An 18,260-nucleotide genomic window follows, 5' to 3' on the forward strand; every position below is an offset into this window, starting at 1 on the left:
AATAAATAAAAACATACTTACCGGTATTAAAATTCTCAGTTTTGCTGGGCATTTGCACTTTTAACCTAAATATCTCCAGAACACAAGATATCAACATGATTTTTATTTCAAAAGAATTTAGAAATATAGCATAACTTGGCTTAAGCAGACCAAATGTTAATCTCAAGACCTGAGCTAGACCTGCGCCATTCACCAAAGGAGAATCCTACTCAACATGCTGCTACTTTTTGAAAATGTCTCTTCTCAGCTGCTTATTTGCTATTTGCAATCACCCACAATAGGTGCTACTTACACAATACCTTGGCCCAACCAATCAATATTGAATCAATATTAATATAAAGCATTAAAATTAATAAAACACAGTAAAATTAGAAAGTAGCTAAAGTAGCAAATATATGAGAAAAATAGTCTTAATAGATTTGGAAATTTAAAAAGAGTTTTTTTGATATATGTTTATGTCAGGACATTGACCATGGAGAATATCAAGTCAAATCTGGGTACATAGTTGCTTAACATTTCTCCAGTCTGCAGAGGTGTTGTATCTTGACAGGTTTAGTGGGAACTGGCAAACATCTCGTCTGGCTACTCTTCATGTTTTATGTAGTCTTTATTCTCTTTTTTATGTGCAGCATGCATCCCATTTAAAAAGACCTTTCTTCATGTAAACTTAAAAATGATTACATGAGTAATGTCATGTTTGCATTAAACCTTTTTTTCCCCCTGGTCAACGCTCCTTCTGATCCTAATTACCCCAGCTAATAAATTGCAAAAAACGTATATGCAGCCTGTTTTTTTTAGGATTCTAAAAGAATTGTCTAAAAGATACTGGGTTCGAGTAAGTAAAAACACAATTTAAATCAATATATTACAGGCATTGAAGGGGTGCAACTATTTCAACAAGTATTTAGGTAGGTAGGTAGGTAGTCAAAGTAGAAATGTTGATAAAAAGAACTTCATTTGGCCCCAGGGTAATTGTTTTTTTTATAGATGTGCAATAAATAAATACATATTATTTTTACTATAACAAACAACACAAACCCTTCTCAAGTACACACCATAATAACTAAAAAGAAAGAAAAATAAAATGAAAGAAAACTACTAACTTGACAGTCCCCGTCCTATTGAGGCATTATGTAGGAGTAAGGAGTCCCTTCAGCATTTCTTGATACAGTTCTGTTGAATAAGGCATTGATTGAAAGTCGTCCTTGTCACTGTGTCACAGAGAGGATGCGTAACAGTGTTCATAATGGCATTCATCCATCCATCCATTCATTAGCCAACCCGCTATATCCTAACAGGGTCACGGGGGTCTGCTGGAGTCAATCCCAGCCAACACAGGGTGCAAGGCAGGAAACAAACCCTGGGCAGGGCGCCAGCCCACCACAGATAATGGCATTCAGTTTTGTTTTAATTGTCTCTTTTGTTACTACCTCCAAGGGCGTCCAGAGTGCATCCAATAACTGAGCCTTTTAATTAGCTTCTTGATTTGGTCGGATCACCTTGAAGACCAGCCCAGCAATTTCCACAGCGTTTATTTGATTGCATATTTAATCATGATACTGGAGAACTTCACTGTATGGCAGAGCAGCCTCTTTTCTGATGTATGGTGACCCCACAACATGCATCCAAAAAGATCTGGCTGTGCTCTGCAACTGACTAAGCAAGATCATTATAGATCATTATAGCGCCTCTCCACTGTCTTCTGGGAGTTGGGGAAAAGGCGTGCATTAATGGAATGTACTTACGTTAACAAAAGCAGCTTCATTCTCATTAGATGCCCTTGTTGCATTGTGAGTGTAGTAAAGTGCTCTGATTACATTAGGAAAAGTGGAAACTGCTGCAACTTGCCTTTTTATTTTGCAAATATATCTTTTGTTTTATGTATGCACACCCACATCACATCAAAAGTGAATTTAGTGTCATGCCGGTAAGGTAGTAGCTTCTAGCCTAGTGGGAGTGAAGATGGAGTGAAGCTTGGCTGTGATATTCCTGACTTGTTTGCCAGTTCCCTGAGAAGTGACGACAGGTAACCAAGAAAAACAGATGAAGAACCAAAAAGTTTTTATGTGCAAATAAACAGCATTGGCCATCTTAAAAGGGAACTAAAATACAGTCTGTACATCATAATTATCACTTTTAAGATGTAATATGTTTGTTATGCACATTCTAATAACTGCCCAGAGACATTAATTATTATGTGCATGAGCCATCTATTATCTTTTTTCTCTGCATTTCCCTACTTGATCAAGGGTGTGATCATTCCCAGTGTCTCTGAAATGTTGCATATGGATGGATCAGAGGTGCTTTAAAAAATGCAATCCTCTCAAGTTTTCTTTTATAAATCTCGAAAATGTGCATGAAAAGCTGCATATGCACATGTCAAGCCTCTTTTTGTGTGCACGCAAGTTTTATACATCTGACCCTAAGTGTCTTGAGTGCTGACTGTTTCAGTAGTGTTCATTTTATGACATCCCATTTAAGATGAGCAATTTGCAGTACATATTTAAAATGAATGTATATTATATCTGCAGCTCATGTTCCTCGTGTATGTAATGGTTAATTATTGTGAGTTTGAGCCTGTATTAAAATAATCTTCATGCAGTGTATTTCTTTGACCCAATACCCAAGCAGAACAAGCAAGGACCACACAGACTATGACTGAGCATGGGATTTGAACAAGACTGAAGGACCCATGAGGCAGCACCACTGATCACTGCAACCCTGTGCCCCACTCAGTACTTTTCCTGCTACCAATTGAGTGTGTATTAGATAGATAGATAGATACTTTATTAATCCCCAAGGGGAAATTCACATACTCCAGCAGCAGCATACTGATAAAAACAATATTAATTAAATAATGATAAAAATGCACTGCAAGTTAAAAAATGCAAGGTAGAGAGTGCAAGGCAGGTATAACAGACAATAACTTTGTATAATGTTAACGTTTACCCACCGGGTGGAACTGAAGAGTCGCATAGTGTTGGGGAGGAACGATCTCCTCAGTTTGTCAGTGAAACAGGACGGTGACAGCAGTCTGTCGCTGAAGCTGCTCCTCTGTCTGGAGATGATCCTGTTCAGTGCATCCAACGGATTCTCCATGATTGACACAAGCCTGATCAGTGCCCATCGCTCTGCCACAGATGTCAAACTGTCCAGCACCGTGCCTACAATAGAGCCTGCCTTCCTCACCAGTTTGTCCAGGTGTGAGGCATCCCTCTTTTTTATGCTGCCTTCCCAGCACACCACCGCGAAGAAGAGGTCACTTGCCACAACCATCTGATAGAACATCTGCAGCATCTTATTGCAGATGTTGAAGAACGCCAGCCTTCTAAAGAAGTATAGCTGGCTCTGTCCTCTCTTGCACAGAGCATCAGTATTGGCAGTCCAGTCCAATTTATCATCCAGCTGCACTCCCAGGTATTTATAGGTCTGCACTCTCTGCACACAGTCACCTCTGATGATCACAGCGTCCATGAGGGACATGGTCCTCCTAAAATCCACCACTAGTTCCTTGGTTTTGCTGGTGTTCAGTTGTAGGGGGTTTGAGTCGCCCCATTTAACAAAGTCCTTGATTAGCTTCCTATACTCCTCCTCCTGCCCACTCCTGATGCAGCCCACGATAGCAGTGTCATCAGCAAACTTTTGCACGTGGTTGGACTCCGAGTTGTATTGGAATTCCGATGTATATAGGCTGAACAGGACCGGAGAAAGTACATTCCTTGCGGCGCTCGTGTGTTGCTGACCACAATGTCAGACCTGCAGTTCCCGAGATGCACATACTGAGGTCTGTCTGTAAGACAGTCCACGATCCATGCCACCAGGTGTGAATCTAATCCCATCTCTGTCAACTTGTCCCGACGGAGCAGAAGTTGGATGGCGTTGAAGGCGCTAGAGAAGTCCAGAAACATAATTCTTATAGTACCACTGCCTCCTGGTATGCGAACTGCAGAGGGTCAAGGGTGTGGCGGACCTGTGGCCTCAGGTGGTGAAGCAGCAGCTGCTACATGGTCTTCATCACATGTGACATCAGGGCGAGAGGCCTGAAGTCATTCAGCTCACCAGGATGTAATACCTTTGGGACTGGGGTGATGCAAGATGTTTTCCAAAGCCTCGGGACTCTCCCCTGTTCCAGGCTCAGGTTGAAGATGCGCTGTAGAGGACTCCCCAGCTCCAACACACAGGCCTTCAGCAGTCGTGGCAATAATCTTTACATATAATTATTGATTGTAAACAAATAAACATGATTTTATTTTACTTTTTTTTTCAAGGGATATTTTTTTCTCAAAATCATATTTTTGTGCAAATGCTTAGCATACTTTATTGCAGAAGTGTAACTGGGCCTTGAAATGAACTGTAACTGTCTGCACTGAAGTAGTCTGCTGTGGAAAAGTCATTTGGTATTAAGAATATGAATAGTCTGCATCAAGAGACACTGGTGGTAGAAGATTGGACAGTTTGGAGGTGCTGGTACATTTATAGCGATAGAACAGTTTAGTGTAGGAAGGGCCCTTTTTGTATTGAATCGTTACCTGTTAAGATAAATACAAAGTTCAATACAACATACAAGGTCTGTCTACTAAATAATGAGTTTCTATCTCTTAAACAAAGCAGTGAGACCTGATTATGAGCACTTCCCATGTAGGTTTAAACCTGTCCAAACCTTCATGACAAACAATAACACTCTGCCATTTAGTTGATTGTCAGTCACCGTTAATGCAGTTGTGTGTCCAAGAATCATGCTAAGTTTAAAAGCTAAGCAACGTGTCAATTTGAAACTTTTAGTACAATTGAACAAAGCACCAACTGAATCTTTTCAAATGCTTACTGAGGTTTACGAGGAAGACTGCATGTCTCATGCACGTGTGTTTTTCCTAAATTGAAATCGGTGCTTAAATCAATCAATCAATCAAAATTTATTTATATAGCACATATTCATAAAAAAAAATGTAGCTCAAAGTGCTTTACAAAATGAATAGAAAAATAGAAGACACAATAAAAAATCAACATAAGTCAACATTAATTAACATAGAATAAGTAAGGTCCGATGGCCAGGGTGGACAGAAAAAAAAAAACTCCAAAAGCTGGAGAAAAAAAATAAAATCTGTAGGGTTCCAGACCACGAGACCGCCCAGTCCCCTCTGGGCAATCTACCTAACATAAGTCAAACAGTCCTCTTTGTATTTAGGGTTTTCATGGAAGGACCTGATGATGATGGTCACGTAGACTTCTGGCTTTCAGTCCATCAATGTTGGTGCATCATGATGCTTTGAGTAGGTGGTGGTGGCGCAGGCCGCCACCACAAAAACCGGAAAAAGAAACAGAAGAGAGTTGGGGTCAGTACGGATTTTAGAGCCACTATGAATAGTTATTGTAATGAATTGAACATACAGAGTATCAGTATTAAGTTAAAGTGAAGTTATGAGAAGGCCATGTTAAAGTAACTTGTTTTCAGCAGTGTTTTAAACTGCTCTACTGTATTTGCCTGGCGAATTCCTATTGGCAGGCTATTCCAGATTTTAGGTGCATAACAGCAGAAGGCCGCCTCACCACTTCTTTTAAGTTTAGCTTTTGGAATTATAAGGAGACACTCATTTGAAGATCTAAGGTTACGATTTGGAATATAATGTGTCAGGCATTCCGATATATAAGATGGAGCGCGATTATTTAAGGCTTTATAAACCATAAGCAGTATTTTAAAGTCAATCCTGAATGACTCAGGCAACTAGTGTAGTGACATCAAAACTGGAGAAATGTGTTCGGATTTTCTTTTCCCAGTTAGGATTCTAGTAGCTGCATTCTGTACTCGTTGCAAGTGATTTATGTCTTTTTTGGGTGGTCCTGAGAGGAGTGCGTTACAGTAATCTAGTCTACTGAAAACAAAAGCGTGAACTAATTTCTCAGCATCTTTCAATGATATAAGAGGTCTAACTTTTGCTATGTTTCTTAAGTGAAAAAATGCTGTCCTAGTGGTCTGATGAATATGCGATTTAAAATTAAAGGAACGCATTTTTAGTCAATGGATGCAATAAAGAAGTAAAGAAAACATCTGATGTCTTGAAACGATTGATCTGCTTCACACTATCGACTAGTGGATACCAAGACTGCATTGGTGTGTAATTGCGAATTGAGAGTATATTGAAGGGGACAAGTGTTAGAATTGTTAAATAAATAAAAGTGAGTTATTGTATCAGTCTTGTTATTTAATTGAAAGATCTTGTATGATTCAGTGTTGGCCTATCTTTTAATTTTTCTTTTATTTTTACTAATATACTGTATGTTGTCTTTGATTTTTCTTGTGGACAGTTCTGATATGCTGTTCAAAAATGGAGAGTTCTTTCCATCTGAATAGTATTGATTATAAAATACAGTATGTCTCTTCTTAAAAGTCAACACTGCCCTCATTAGCTTCTTGAATTTGTGTCACTTGGGGAGTCAAGGAAGTACTTTTTATTATCAATCTACCTGTATTCTTGTTTGGATAAACATAAAAGCTATTGTTTGTATGTAGGAGATGGTAAATGGTTTTCTGGTTGCCATGGGAATGGTTCTGGTGACGATATTTGTGTGCATTTGTATTAATAATACTACACCAAATCAGGCGCAATTATTTTTTTGAATTCTAACATGTAAGGCTAATGCATAGTTTATGGTAAATTTGTTAGATTTATATTTCAATAATAGCATGTAAAGGGCTTTCAGAAACAGTCTTTACATTATATAAAGATAAAATATAATTACATAATGTTGGTTTTATAATCTTCGATCTGGCTCTGTAGCAGAGAAGAATAAAGTCAGATATTTGACATAAATCATACTTCTTCAGTGATATATTAGGATATAGGTATTTTTTTAAATTGTGTTTTAATGACCACATTAGTGAGAATAAAAAAAATTTCCTTATTCCCCATTTGAAAAAGAATTTGAGCTCTAGAATTTTGATGCACTAAGATAAATATGTTGTAAGACAATAAAAGCAGCTTCTTCCATATTTTTTGTTTATGTAGTGAGAAGAGTAATTTAACCTTTGAAAATTTGTTTTTTCTATATAGATTATTAATTTGACTATCTGTTCATATCTGTTGTGACTATTATTTCTTCTTTCCAATACATTACCCCCAGTATTTAGTTTTAAAATCCTGTCTTTTTAGGGCTTGTGACTTTCTGATTAATAATTACATACTGCCACATAATACATAGCTACTGAACAGTACTCTGAATGTGGGTTTCCTTGGTAGCAGAACTTTATGGAACAATGAACATAAATATGCTTGCATCATGCTGTAAAACTGAGTGAGTATTGCTTTAAAAAAAATGTGGTTTGGTGCTATATGTTCAAAGCTGAGCCATTTCAAGGTGAAGATCCCAAATGAAAGTTACTCAAGGTGTGAGGCACTTTAAAAATGATAGCCTCAACCTATAATACTGTATTAAAAAGGATTTACAATTTTTATATGATAAAATGTTTTACTTTGCCATGGTAAGGTCCTAGGATGACCCTGTTCTCCTTTATACTCTTTATAATGTAGACCTTAACAGAATGCCTCAAATCTGTGCTATAGTTCTCCTATGTTACACTAACTTTTATACCTATGACCTCTGGCAAAATGACAGAGGACTAAAACAGGCAGAAGAGAAATTGTGTTCATGCATTATTAATATCATAAATAGTACCATAAGCAAAATATGTAAGTACCTTGGTACTGCTAGATGTTAAGATTTTTTAGACGACCGATTTATTGTGTTGTTTAACATGTCAGAGCATTCTTGGGTTCACTTCTCCTCTTCCTGTCTCTTCCTTCTCCTTTCTCTTTCTGATTAGCTCTTTTACAGATCTTATAAAGTTAGGTATGATGTAGTCATCCTGCCTACAAGAAAACTTTGCCCTTTTTAAAATGAAATTTCATTTCTCTGAAAATACTTACAGAGCACATATGCATCTGCCATTAGAAATGAAAGTTATAAGAAGTGCTGCTGTTTTCTTTGCTCCTTTCTCCCACAGGTGTTTTCTCCTAAGCACTTTATTTTTACAGTATAGTTTAGAATGTGGCTCACAGGATATCATTGTGCCAATAATCAGTACATTTAAAGGTGATTCTTATACTGTATATCATATATAATGTCAGTCATTTTAAAAAGTTTTATGTACTTAAGGGTGTTTTGTTCTTAATATCTAACTCCATTAATCCAGATATTTATTTTTTTAGGTGTGAGTTCCACACTTCTTTTAGACATTCATTTGTTGATGCTACCTAGTGGGTAAAGATCACTAAACTAAACATCAGTTCTTTTTTAAAAAGAATGTATGGCTAATTAAGATGTGGCTTGTCTGCCATCATTAATTTGCAGCAAAAAGGATCATGATAGACAACTTAATTTCACACTTTCAAGCAGGCTTAAAGGCTTTGTAAAGACATTGGATATTGGTGTTGCTTGATCAGATTAATCAGTCTAGGTTGTTTGGATGCATAAATGATCATGGTGAATGAAAGAGTTTGGCCAGACACAAACTACCTGGAGGTGCATGATAAAAGAATTAAAAAAATATATATTTTCAGATATTTTTTCTATTTTGTAATTTGAATTTGAGATGGCCTTCACTGTGTGATTTATCTATAATTTAAACCTATTATGAACTTTCACATTGTGTGCACCTTAATGCATTCAAAGAACTTAGGATATTGAGAGAAAATGAATAAAAAATAACTCCTCATAATACAATGTATATTTCTTTACTACCAGATTGCATGATAATTTGTCCTCTCACCACATGAAAGAAAAAATGCCTAAAAGCTCTTATAGCTTACTAGTATAGTGTTTGAGATTTTTTGTGTGCTAGACATATGAAAGATCTTTCATCACATCCCCATGCAAGTAAGAAGTGTAGGAATTATGTACCAAATTTTTAACCTCTGGCTATCCCACCAGAATTGGGCAAAAGGATGAAAATAGTCCTAGACAGGACTCTAATCCATCCCAAGGACCACTCTCTTTTTCACACACACATACCCCATATTCACACATTGACGATTTGCAATTGCTGATTAACTTATTCTAAATAAAAAAAAAACAAAAAACTTATGCAATGCATTCCTTCTTTGCTTGGGCATATCTGGCCATAATTATTTTAATGAAATGGGAATTGCAGAGCCATTCACTGAAGAGAAATGGTAGGGACTAACACAACTAAGAGGAAAACTTTATTATAGCGTCTGACCGTTATGGATAGCAAGTGAGTGTGGCACTCTGATGGTAAATTACTGTTCAATGAAATTATGAATTTCTATAATCTGAAGGTAATGCAGCATTGAGTTTGGTTTAGTGTAAGGTTAATAGTGAGTGAGCGTTGATTTACTCTGTGCATAACTGCTTAAGTGCCACAAGGTACTTCCTTCATATCTGTTGTAGATAACCTTTTGTTTTTCTTACATTTTGTACTTTTATGGTTAGGAAGATCATTTAACTTACCTGCTACAACTTAAAGCTTTAGGAGGAGTGAGATGCTGTTGCACTGGTTCTCATTTATCTGCATTTAAGCAATCGGGCAGACTTCATAAAGCAGAAACAATTTGCTAATGCAGAGATTTGCACACTCCGCCCAAGACCGCAACTTCCTACCCATGCAAGCAGTCTGCTGGTGTTTCATTAACTTAGTTTGGGGATGTGTTTGCCAACGTTAGTGGCTATCAGAGGTGAACAAAAGGAAAATACACAAAATATAGAAGTTGTTATAACTATTGTCAAAATAAAATTGAAGCAGTAATCTAATTTGTAGTTAAAGTCACAAAGAATATTTCTCTCTTTTAAGACAGATGAGTTTGCAGAATCGCCAGTGCTTCTCAATTGGAGATTTTAAAATTTCAAAAGTTTAAAACGTGCTTTCAGCTTAAGATAAATGAATAGAAATTGAACTGTTTGGGAAAATTTCTTTGTAGAATATGTGTGCAAAATTTAAAGTAAAAGGGTCCACAGGGGGCTAAGTTGGTTCATGTGTACAGATGGACATACAGATACACAGACAGAAATGGCTATTGCAGTTGGTGCTTCTCGCATTAAATAAGAACCTGTGTAAAAACGATTCACTTTCTCTTATGCCACCATCATGTTTTCCTCATAGACACTGCCATATTGGGGACTGGTTGCTAGAATGTTGTGCCCAGTTGCTGGGATGTACTTTTCTGGGATTGCACTGCATGATATTACTAAAGTGGCATTTTAAATGCTGGCAAGACCTAGTTTCTTTATTGAAAGTGACCCAGGAGGACTATTGTTTAGCTAGTTTGTCTGAAAGCGAAACAATTTTAGGTGAAGGTGCAGATGGCATTTCTGTAGTTGTTTTTACTCGTACTACCGAGTTTCTTGGTCATATCAACAGTCATCTTACCTGTTTTGGCAACTGTAGTTGCTGATGCTGAAATAATCTGTGTTACAATTGAGACATTGTTAAAAATTTATTATGCATGTAATACATCTTTTCTGTGCTCTTCATTTACATTTTTGAATGGTTTGAATTCCAGAGACTTTCTGTGTTAATATTGCATCCAGACTATTGTGTATCCAGACTTTCATATATTTAATTATTTTAGGCATTTTCATTTATCATGCCATTTTGGTGTTCTCATTGTCAAGTTGCAACTCATAGTTGCTGGAGGGTGAGGCCCAGACGTAGCACATTGTGACGGTAGCAATGCAATGCTTTATACGCTGACTCCAAGGATTTAGATTCATTTAGGATTGTGGATAAACAAAAGTTATTCAGTGAATTCTAGTCTTGAAAAGTTTTGCAATTCTTTTTTTGACCTCGAGTTTGGTTAGTGCTTGGGATTTGGTGGTGTTCATGTACCTCCTTGTTAACAGCTCTTTTCTGGTATTTTAGATTTATGATTCATCTCTTGGTCTGTTTGAATTCCAATACTGCAAAGTTTAATGTTGCAAGAACAATCTGAAATAGTCCAATAATGATAGGCCTCTTGCCTTTGTTTCTTCAAGAATCAACTTTAATTATTTTTTATGGTACATTAAACAAAAATGCATATTCTTTGATTATTGACCATTTTTGTGCTGAGTTGGCATATAAACAACTGTGCCATCTATGGGAAAGGATATAAAAAGCTGTACAGTGTGCTTACTGTACACAGTGACCAAGATGTTCACCTAATGTTAACGAGCTGGTTGGTATCATTTTTATGGGATTAGTTTCATGCATATATACATTTTTTCAAGATATATCCTTGTGTATGGGAGAAGCTGGCACACCCTAAATCAAACTAAAACATGAATGTTTTTCAGATGTATTGAACCTTACTGTTGCTGTTCATTTAGTTTTTTCTTGGATTTTGCCTCAGTAGTGTTTTAGCCATCTCCGACAACAATTCTGATTTTTACCATTGTGTTCCAGTTTTTAACAGGGTTCGGACTTGCCCAGCATTTTGCCATTCACTTATTAGCACAAATCGAGACATTAAACAAGTTCTCAGCATTGTTTTTCTTGTGTCCCTCTGAAAAATACTGTATCTCAGTTATCTTATGATCTTCTCACATCCTTGATGATAGTAATTTTATGCTTGAAGTCATAATACATAACAAGTGAATCTGACATTCAAATGCCTAATATTTTTACAGTGTGGAGCACATAAAGGGTGTCTTAAGTAAATATCATAGTGCAAATGTTCCTTTTCATTTACAGTTTGCACCCGCTTGATATATCAAAAGAACTTAAATATTTTGCCAGGGTCTTCTCCGTCTAGGTGTTCCCACCTATGCTTGCCACTAAACTGCAATCACACCTTATGCTCACCCTTCATGTTGCAGGAGGTGAGCACCACAAGATGGCTCCACTTCCCCATTTTTCACCGTGTTCAGCTGAGTTATTTGAGTTGCCTGACCACCAGGAGCTTGCCAGGCTCATGCCACTCTCAGCTCTGGCCCACGCTACCCTTAGGCCTGGCTCCAGGAGTGAGTCCAGGGTCCCTATCAGAAAAGAATGGATTGTTCTCCCAAGGTGAGGAGGGGGCAGCTGCCCTTAGTGGAGGAGTTCACGCATCTTGGGATCTTGTTTACGAATGATGGAAAAAGGGAATGCGAGATCAACAAGCAGATTGGAGCAGCAGCAGCTGTTCTAGGCACAGGGTACTGGTCCTTGTAGCGTGAGCTGAGTCTAAATACAAAGCTTCTGGTTTACTGGATGATCTACCTTCCTGTCCTCACCTAAGGCCTTGATCTGTGGGTAATTACTGAAAAAATGAGATTGACAGTATTAGCTCAAGAAATTAAGTTTCTTCACAGGTCAACTTGAATGACACTGATTTCTTTTTGGGGGGAATACAGTATGCCTTTTTTAAGGTTGTTTTAAAATCAATAGTTTTATGGTTTCCATATAAATCAAAAAATACATTTTAGTGACGAGAAAATGTAAAATTACCAAGCAGTAAGGAACCTTCATAGTAGAACAAAGTAAGTGATTTACAATTAGTCCAACACTTTGCAGAGAACAATAAGTTTACACTTTTTTTTTAATCAGTGTTAGGAGATGGCTTCTTATGAATGGGTATCACACCAGCTTTTTAAAGTCTGCAGGAAAGGAAAACATTCACTGAAATAGTGCGGAAAAAAGAGCCTGAAATGGTTGGAAAAGAGGCCCATTGCACAAGCAGTGTCCTATTCAGAAAGGGTATAGACACTGAGTTGGAAGAGCAAGTAAATGGTTTGTCAGATAATATGTGAATGTTCAGAATGTCTACACTCTAAAAAGAGAAGTAAAGAGCAGCAGTAGATTATAACAACAAATTGAATGTAGAGAATACATGACACAGATTCCATGTGGTAGATAGATGTACATTTAAAAAATGATTTCATTTCAGGCATCACAGTTTAGGGAAATGAAGAAAAGATTGAATGTTACTTTTCCATGTGGAGTGGTGGTTGTTAAATTAAGCTCCTTTTAGCCATCTTCAGTTTTCTGTGGGCAGAAAATTGACTGGAAGTTGACATGAGAAATAGATGTGTTAGTTGAACAGAAATATGACAACATTGGAAAAAAAGAAAGAGAATGCCTGCCATGGAATAGAGGTGGACAAAGCACTCCAAATACGATAGCACAGCAAGAAAAGATCACAGGTGTTGGGTCAGAGAGGAGAAAGATTGTATCATAATTCAAAACTAGGAAGTTGTATCAATGTGATGGCAGCACATTCACTTCTTCATAGGGCTAAGCCAGTCTATATGTGTGTGTGAGAGAAAGTCCTGCCTCCACTGCATTTGCTATTCTTTTTATTTTCATACCATCTGCAAATATCACATTTCCATATGTCAGAGGCATTGTTACTAAAATAAAATTAGAAACATAGACTTGACTGATGAGCTCACCCTATTCTCCTCTTGCCCGTTCTCTTTGTCTCTGGTTCTTCCACCATCTTGAAAAAATATAGTGTCTATCCATATCTCTCTGAATCTGCTTAGTCATGTTCAGGGATGCAGAGGCTACACCCTATCCCAGCAGCACTAGATGCAAGGGTGGAATTAACCCTGGACAAACATTCACTGACATGAGGTCAAGTTGAATTTTGCAATTTTGCACCTTTGAGTTGTAAACTGGAATAACAAAAAATTGTCAAAAACACAGAGTGGACAGATTATCACCTCATCTGGATGGGAAATTCAAAACTTAGAACACTGAATCAATGAGACAGCAGTGCTTTCCAGTGAACCACTGCCCCATCCACTTAAACACCAAATAAAATATATGTGGTAGTTTTAAAACCGAGTTTGTTACAAAATAAGTGGTGACTAATGGTATATTAGAACTATGCACATTTTTTTAGCGGCACTGCCACCATGCTCACACAGACATGCTGACTAATCACACCGATTCTGGTAGATACAGTATCTCATATAGCTCCCACTTATTTCAAATGTTCTGTGAGGCAGTATGTTGGATGCACGTAATCTTCTATAATTTGCTGCTGTGTCAATGAAGCTGTATTAAGCCTTTACCAATTACAAAATAATACTGATGAATGTTTTGACAACCAATTTCAATACATTTCAATGATTTTTTTTTTTGCTTAGTCCTAGCAGAGCACACATCTTGCTTCTCTCTACATAACAAGTTGGCTTGGCCAAGAAGTATTAAATAATCATGTTACAACAAGCTGATTTGTGCCTTTTTAACTGAAAACAGTACCACATTGGTTGCAGTTCAGATATTTGAGCCTTTCTACATCTGATCTATAACCAATGAAAACCTGGTCCAAATGTCTGAGTTCTCCACCTGTTTTACTGTGCTATACTGGATGGCTTTAATTGCCCTTTGCAGTTTTGCAGGGTTCATTTTTTTCAGTATGCTTTTAGTGTCTGAAGTTCTGAAATGACATAAAAGTAAAGGTATTGCAAATTAGTTTTTAACATGTAAATCAGACTATTTTTATAGTGTAATTTTTTTTTTTGTCATATTCAAAGCAATTTGTCATTCTTCATTTGTTCTGCAAATGCTGATTCTAACTCCCTATTCCCACCTGCATTAGAGTGAAAGGGTGCTTTGCTCATAACTTTCATGTACTACTGCACACCACTTCTAATGTAGACTAGCTTAAACATTCTTAGTTATAATTTGGGACTGGTACAGAACTGTGTTTTATAGGATTATACAGTATTTGATAAATTATTATCAGTGATTTAAAACACTCCTGAGATTCATTTATGGGTGTTAAACAGTTTGTGGACCTCGCCTGTTCTTATACCTTCGTATTGCTCATCTTTTTTCAATGTGTCTACTGCAACTGGTAGAGAAAAGTGACAAGTAATTTTGAATCCATTGTTTGAATATAGAAACAGATTTGTAAGACATCTGCTTAAAGCAAGCAGTTCACTGGAATTTATGTAATAACCTCAGATTATTTATGCATTTAATAGACATGCTTAAGAAACATGAAGCAACTTAATTCAGTTATTTTTTACAACACATTAGCTTAGAGCACATCTTAGAATATTGCTTTGCAAAATACTGCAAAATAAGAATTTCTAATAAAAGTACTCATTTTAGAATTACTATACTAAATTTTAGACATAAAAGCTACAAGAAAGATATGCTAAAGGCTAACAGAGGCTAGGAAAATAGAAGTGCTTGTGTGATTAGAATTTTGAAGACAATAATCCTTTGAGTCTGCTGTCCTTACACATGTAATGTATAAGTAAAACGTTTGTTAGTCGTAAGTCAGCTGGCTGCCTCTCCTTTCTGTGGGAAAATAACAACCTACGTTTTAGAAATAATGCCAGTATAGTGGTCAAGACTGAGATGTCTATGTATAGTACCAGGTTGGTGCAAAACTGGGAATCCAGGATATGTAGAAGGGAATTTAAAAACATAGGTTAGCTACTTTTAATTTTCCTATAACGTCACCAAATTCGATCAAATCACTCAAAGCATTTTTAGATTTTGGGACTATTTAGTGTTTTGTTGTGTGTGTTGGAGGTTTGGCTGCGGGTTACAATTTAATACTGATATATCGAAATGTCCTTTCTTAGAGGATACCTACTACTCTAGATGTACCATCCTGCCAAATTTCACCTTTTTGTCTAAATGGGAACAGGTGTTTTTGTTAATGAGTGGGAACAAGTCAGTCAACTTTATATTATCTCTATCTATCTATCTATCTATCTATCTATCTATCTATCTATCTATCTATCTATCTATCTATCTATCTATCTATCGTGAGCTTCTTCTGGCTGCAATTCCGGGACTGGCGAAAGTGCGGCTGAATAGGGCCCTGAAAGCATCCATGCACCCCTTGGTGGTAGCCACAGGACCCAGCAGGGTTGGGCACCCATGCTCATGTCCTGTGGCCCCACCGGAAACCAAGGTGGCTGCCCTCTATCAATCCAGGGGAGAAACTATCTCAGCCATCTGCCACTATATATATATATATATATATATATATATATATATATATCTCCTCCGCATCGAGAGGAGTCAGATGAGGTGGCTCGGGCATCTGATCAGGATGCCTCCTGTACGCCTCCCTGGTGAGGTGTTCTGGGCACGTCCAACCGGGAGGAGGCCCCGGGGAAGACCCAGGACACTCTGGAGGGACTATGTCTCCCGGCTGGCCTGAGAACGCCTTGGGATTCTCCCGGAAGAGCTGGAAGAAGTGGCCGGGGAGAGAGAAGTCTGGGCCTCTCTGCTTAAGCTGCTGCCCCCGCAACCCGACCTCGGATAAATGGAAGAGGATGGATGGATGGATGGATATATATATATATATATATATATATATATATATATATATATATATATATATATATGATAAGTAACTGTAAATTGGTTCAGTGTGCATGATTATACCCTGGAGTGTCCTTTACATTTGTTTTTGCTAGGATAGGTAGTTTTGAAGAGAAACACAATTTCATTCTAACAAATTTCAGGAAATATGCATTTTTAAAATATTGTTTTAATATTGTTTAATCGTGGAAGGATCATAGGGTGATCTTATTTTAACTTTCAGATTCTTGATTACATAGACCAGAACAGAATGTCCCAAATCCATAATATAGTCCTTTTATACTTACCAGCCTGTCACAAAGAAACAGCTGCAATCCAGAGCTCTACTTAGGGTTATCATCAGAGTTGACTGCTATGGTGGCTAAGATACAATACCAAAAGAAGCAGAGAGAAATTTTACATTTCTGTTTAAGTGGAACAGATTAATATTCTCTAACTTAAGGTTCCTAATTGTGCTCAAAACAGAAGCAAAGTAAAGTGATTGTGACAAATATAGCTTAGTTGGATAGTAGTTCTTCTTACTAGGATGCCTGTGGCTCTTTGCCATAAGGTGATTGGTCTCCTGAACTGGCATGGTGTCTTGATGGAATAAGAGACAGAGACACCTGACTTCTGTATAACCCGAATTTGTGCTCCCCTGATGCATCTCTTGGACCAATAGGATGTTGTAGTTTAGGGAAGAGTCTCCTATCATGTTCAGGCTTCATGGCCTTTGACCAGTCCCGCATACACAAGACATATATCCTTGAAATGCCTATCAAATCAGATTTTGGGCTAGCACAGACTTGTTTTTTGTCATTGCATGTTTACAACTTTTTTATGAGGAGGTCCCTAGTCCTTATCTTATACTGGTACTGATCTGATGTGCGGTGTAGAGCAGGTTACAAAAAAAGTTTTACTTTTGACTAGTAAGATATTTTCTAAATACATGCTGTGGCTACTAAAGGGTGTTAAGAGCCCTAAATAGTAGTACCAACTTCTGTGGCATAGTCCGAGGTTCAAATGGCCTTTTATTTCTTTTTTTTTTATAAGATAATGTGTGGTGAAGGCTACCTCTTCTTCCGCACTCGAGGATACACTCCTAAGAAGCAAGCTTTTTCCTAGTGAGTTGGAGGACCCCTTTTAACCTGGACCATATTTCTGGAACCTCTGCTTTTTTCAGCACTGTAGTGAGGAAACACTTCTGTGTCAGATGGACCCTGCATCTGACAGGGGAGCCTCTTTACAATCACACTGTCTAGCGGCCCAAAAGGTCCCCACTAGGTCAGCCCCCCAGAACTACATCCCCCATCCAGCCCAGGGTGTCTAAGTGAGAGCTGCTCTGGATGGATGTTGCCATTTCTTATACTGATGATACACTGGAGTGATGCTGCCACTCAGTGCACTGGGGAATTCATCATCCTTGGATGCACACTTTGTTTTTCCATTATATCCTCCTGACTGGAAAAGAGAACAAAAGTCATTCTGTCCAGGATGCCCATCTGCCTATGTTCTCCATCCACTATAAGGGCCTCTAATTCAGGTTACCATTCTTCCATCCCAGCCGATCCTTGCCTTCCATCACATTGCTTTATCATTACCAAGAATAATTCCATAATAACATATGTAAAATAAGAAGACAAATCACAACATACAGTTGTTTAAATGCCCACCCTCATGACAAATGGCATTTTAGGTTGGTCCAGTATGAGCATTTGTGAGTTTATTTTGCGATGGCAGGTTTTGTTCCCAGCTTAGACCTAATGCTCATGACCTCATGAGACAGAGATGAGCTCCCCATGTCCTTTTGCTAGATAAACCTGTTAGAAAGTGGATAGATGGATATCTGTAAAGGAAAAGGGGGAGCACTAGAATACCCTTTTAGAACAGTAATGCATACTTTCACTATAGTATCTGTAATTAGATAACAAGTATTTGTCCATGTTAGTGCACCGTGAAAGGAGCAGGTTAACAACTGTGACCATCCATTACTGTGTTTTAATGTATGCAA

General features: G+C 37.6%; 1 protein-coding gene across 6 annotated transcripts in view; it reads left to right on the forward strand.

Annotated features, from left to right (window-relative positions):
- LOC120530889 (kazrin-like) overlaps positions 1-18,260 on the forward strand; it is a 690,431-nt gene that overhangs the window by 222,830 nt on the left and 449,341 nt on the right. Inside the window, exon 1 of one of the 6 annotated variants that reach the window (XM_039755651.1) lies at positions 7,157-7,290. The exons of the other annotated variants lie outside the window; for them this stretch is intronic. The gene's annotated coding sequence lies outside the window, so the exon portion shown is untranslated. Of the gene's footprint in view, positions 1-7,156; positions 7,291-18,260 lie in introns of those variants that run through there. 6 annotated transcript variants of the gene reach the window in all.

The sequence above is a fragment of the Polypterus senegalus genome, chromosome 6, assembly GCF_016835505.1.
Source record: "Polypterus senegalus isolate Bchr_013 chromosome 6, ASM1683550v1, whole genome shotgun sequence".
NCBI lineage: Eukaryota > Metazoa > Chordata > Cladistia > Polypteriformes > Polypteridae > Polypterus > Polypterus senegalus.